This window comes from Helicoverpa zea, chromosome 25 (assembly GCF_022581195.2).
Source record: "Helicoverpa zea isolate HzStark_Cry1AcR chromosome 25, ilHelZeax1.1, whole genome shotgun sequence".
NCBI classification, from domain to species: Eukaryota; Metazoa; Arthropoda; class Insecta; order Lepidoptera; family Noctuidae; genus Helicoverpa; species Helicoverpa zea.
This window is the reverse complement of record NC_061476.1, coordinates 7,786,056-7,790,761: the sequence shown is the minus strand read 5'-3', so window position 1 is coordinate 7,790,761 and position 4,706 is coordinate 7,786,056. Positions and strand designations below refer to the sequence as shown.

Here is a 4,706-nt window from a genome sequence, read left to right as displayed (position 1 = left end):
AGCCTTGAGAGTACAAACAAACAAACAAAAAATATTTTATTATATTAGAAAACGTATTATTAGATAAACCATAAAGAAAAATCCAGGATCTATTGGAGATCGTGTTAATTACAATAATAGCGAATTAATCAAAATACCAAATTGTGCGTAAAAATTTGAATATTATATAGGGGAAAGGGGGGTAGCCCCGGCCAATTTTGTTTTTTTGTTATTGTGATTAAATTATCAAGGGAAATACAACGAAAACTACGAAAAAATAATCAACACAATATTTATTCATATTAGAATATTGAAAATTTGAACAAAAATAATTTCCAATACGTTTTAAACCCACTTCAAATAGTGGTCAAATTTTGATATCTTTTAAAAGTGGCGGGTAGCTCCGGCCACCTTCGTAATTAGTGGCCAAATCGATTTTTGGCGACACACACATCGTAGTTATAGTACAAATCCGATGGATTTATATCTACACATGCCTCGTGAGCCCAATCTAAATCTGATCTTGACTCGATCCTGCAGAGAAGTTCGTGGAACGTCATACTGATCTGCGGGAGCTCTCTCAGAACATTTTTTCTCAAGCACCGCTTGAATTGCTTTTTTTCATGTTTTCTTCACTCCAGTCTCCGCGATTCGTAGTTTTAGTTTTAAATTTCGGCATTGTGACACTGAAAAAAAATGTTTTTTTTATTAGGACTTAAAATATTAACCTCTATATAGACTAACATATGGCCGGGGATACCCCCAAAACTAAAGGCCGGTGTTACCCGACATGACTTTCTTAGAAAAAAAAAATATTTAAAAAAAACAGCTAATTATATGTTGAAATAAACTTCAAAGTGCAAAATAGGATAGTTTTCCATTATGTAAACAAAATCAAATAAATAATTACTTACCTTTATCCAATGAATAACGGTTTTCGAAACAATTGAAGTCATGCGGCCGTCGACGACGAAAAAGAAATTCACTCTATCACGCCCGAACGCAGCGGTCAATCGAATTCAACTGTTTGCATTTGACGAATTACTCTTAAACGCACACGGAGATCACACGAGCTTCAAAGTCACGCCGTGCGAAATACTAATATTTACTATGGCCGAGGCTACCCACCGGCCGGGGCTACCCCCCTTTCCCCTAGTTCCTACATAAATAATGTATTCCACTGTACAATTCACAGCTTTAAAATTTTTGCCCACTATGAAGAATTTAATCGAAAAAGGATAAGCAAAGGTATTTCTAAGTAGGCAGCTTAGTTAGGCACAACAGGAAATCGAACCCGAGGTCTGTGCTTAGCAGTCACATTTTCGACCTCTGCACGAATCCATTGTTGCAGTCACTAATGTGAATAAAGCTTTTTTTAAAAGACGCATTTTTTAAACGATCATATTAAGCAAAACTAGTACTATTGGTACCAGGTACAGGAAATGTATGTACTTTTTTGTGAATACTTACCAAAATATTTTTAATACACCATGGAGTTTCTTGCAGGTTCTTTTCACCATGACACCAACTTTTTGGAACCGTGCTACGTTTTATAAGAACTAGTGTGACGTTTCATAAAATGGAAATAGTTATGTGCTGTTGTTTTTGTTTCCCTATGTGTACCTACTAACAATAGTTTAATAAGTTTTAATGTATTTACTAACACTATGGACCTCGGTCTGCAAATAAATGAGTAATAATAATAAACTCAAACTCAATATAACTCTATAATATAACTCTAATTGTTACTTACCATAGTTCATTTATTTTGGCGTAAATGACGAAATCTGATTAATTTTAAATGCGGCTTTAAAATCAGTTGCGAAACATGCAAAACCTTATATACTATAGTATTACAAATAAAGTACAAATATATTACTTTACACTAACTAATATATTTGTCCTACATTAACGTAACCTGTGTTCACAACAAACGTTGTGTTTCAGTACAACCCTTCATCGACTTTCAAAGATGAAAAATAAATCGTACCATAAAAGAACATTTATACCTATGCCAGAGATGATCATCTATTCACAGAAAATCTACGCTAAAGTTACCTTTTAGACGTTAAAATTAATTCAGCCATAAGCAGCAAACACGTTAAAATCTTTTTTACAAAAGGACGATGTTAAACCGCCAACTACCGCCATCTATCCATCGTACACCACAACAAATACTAGACAATTTCATACATTACATACAGTCATATGACTGAGTACAATTTCAAAAACTGTGCTCATAAATTTTGTAACACTCATTCATTCAGTGTAATAGGCTATTCTAGAACAAAAGGCAGCTAGACAGTAAAAGATAGACTATTAGCTCGCTTCATTGTCTCATTGGTAAAGCATGAGTGCTGTTGGTAATGTGAAAAATGTGGCAAAGTGTAAAATGCCCGTTTTAGAGAAGTTCTAGGTATTTTACATGACTATTTTTTGTTTCAGAGCTAAATGGTGTTTTATGGAAACTCACATAAGAAAATATCTTCTTCTTCTTAGCGTTTATCCCGTCTTGTGACGGGGTCCGCTTTCCGTATCTTCTTCTTCCACTTCGCTCTATCTCACATAAGAAAATATATTCTTAAAAAAAATGACAAAACTTAATAACACAGACAGTTATTTTTTCTTGTTAAATTCTTGTTTGAGTAGCTATCTAACCTCACCAAAAGGCGATAAATTTAACATTACTAATACTTTGGGTTCGCGAAATACTAACCACAATGTGTAAAAACAAATAAAATCAAAGATTCTGAATAAATACTGCACAACGAGCTACCAAATAAAAAGTAACGCTCACAGTAAATTTTTCACCCTGGCTAGAGGCCTTAAATTGTAGGCATCCACAGGGAAACGTCTAGTTAAGCAGTACAAGACCTCCTAAGTAGAACTGCGAGATGCCATACCAAGAAAAAAAAACTAAAGTTATATCCAGGAGTTACAAAAAACCAATTAGTAATTTCCCAATTCAACCAAAAGCTCCCGACGATCTACAACATAGACTAGGTACGTAGGTAGATGGCTAACAATGCTATGACATCATCCCACTGACAGGAGCGTGATCGGAATCGGACAGACGAACATACTGACTGATTATGTAAGTAGTTTGCGCACTATGTTTCAATGTATTGAATGTAATGTACCTATTGGTTCATACGTTTTCCTGGTCTCGGCAGTCATTTGTATATCTTTGGTAGTCTGAAGCCAGAAAGTCTGATCCGGATACTGATTGCAAAGACTATTTGTCTTTGCAATCAGTATCCGGTCGCTGAGGTAACTGGGTTGAGGTGGTCAGATAGGCAGTCGAACCTTGTGAAACACTGGTACTCAGCTACATTCGGTTAGACTGGAAGCTGACTCCAGTATAATTGGGAAAAGGCTAGGCAGATGATGTTTAGATAGAACCTGTAATAATTACCTCACTGTCATTTCTTTCTTTCTTTTTTCTTTCATCTGTGAAGTGTCAGACTCTTACTGACCCATCATGTTCCTTCTCAAGCTCTTTATCAACCAAGACCGTGGAAACTGTTTCGATCAATCCAGACTAAGACAAAATTCATAAAACACCACCAAAAAGCCATTAAACTGCAACTACTCTCGAACCATCCCTAACAGGCCGTTATTAAAAAGCTAGGCATTTCATGGGGCCATTTCTACCCCTTTATGAGGTCGGAAGGGTAAAAAAATTTCGCCTTGAAACTCCTATAAAGTGCCAAAGATTATGTCATAAAACAGAGAGGTCTTATTATTTTGAATATTGCCTATTAAGGAATGATTGGGGATATTCCGTATGTTCACGCCGTTGATTTTTATGTCACCAGGTAGAAGGGTTGGGCTAATAAGGTAGTTTGGGGGATTGTCGTCAAATTGGGAGGGTCGTCAATTTGTGATGAAATGTGGGATCATTTGGAGAGTAACAGCTTTTAGTATAGAATTATGCAAGTAGTGAAATTGTTAGAAAGATATCTTCTATTTTATTATGTAGAAATAGCTGCATTTACCATATTTTTCAGAAAATAAAATATTATTCTTATTACACGGTCCGTTAGGAAATTTTCTTCGAAGAATAGCATTGCGAGTTTGCAAATGCAAGTGAGTACCTATTTCATTCCGAATAGTAGACTTTTTAACAGGATAGTTTGCATAAATATATAATGTATTTTGGAGACTAATAAGTAGCTATCAAGTAGTAAAGTACTAATAATTATTATACGTAGTAAAAATCTAGCTAGCTAATAATAAGTATTAATAAGGTATATACAAGCTGTTGATTTGCATCCGTGCCATGTTCAAGGAGGTAATTATGCTAATGATTCTCGACCCAAATCAATAAAAAAATTGGTACGTAATTTTTTTTCTTTAATTTTTTTTTTCGGAATTCCGTAAATGTCATCTAGCCTTATTTAATTTGGCGCGTATGTAACTGGCGTTAAAACCGTGCTGCACCCTCACACAAACGCAAACACAAAGCATACGCAACGATCACTCATAAATTTCATTCATAAAATTGGATTACTTCGGAAATACCACGGCATTATAATGACAAAAAAAGCAGTGCATATTAGTTATTTCCCATCTACTGTAATTCCAATCGATTATTTACGTATTGTATGTCCTCCTCCTGAACTATGGCACAAATGCAAATCAACACCTTGTATATACCTTTTTTACTGGAAATCATCGAATTACCCCCTCCCGCTGTGGGTGCAGCGTGAGGGACTGTCAGAATC

The 4,706-nt window shown here is 35.3% G+C and overlaps 1 long non-coding RNA gene across 1 annotated transcript; it reads right to left on the bottom strand.

Annotated features, from left to right (window-relative positions):
- Nucleotides 1-255: 255 nt before the first annotated feature.
- On the bottom strand, nt 256-1,126 carry LOC124642736. The gene is made up of 2 exons (XR_006985807.1): nt 894-1,126; nt 256-665 (listed from the first exon to the last, which is right to left on the bottom strand). It is a non-coding gene; the product is annotated as an uncharacterized LOC124642736 (long non-coding RNA).
- Between the last annotated feature and the right edge of the window lie 3,580 nt (nt 1,127-4,706).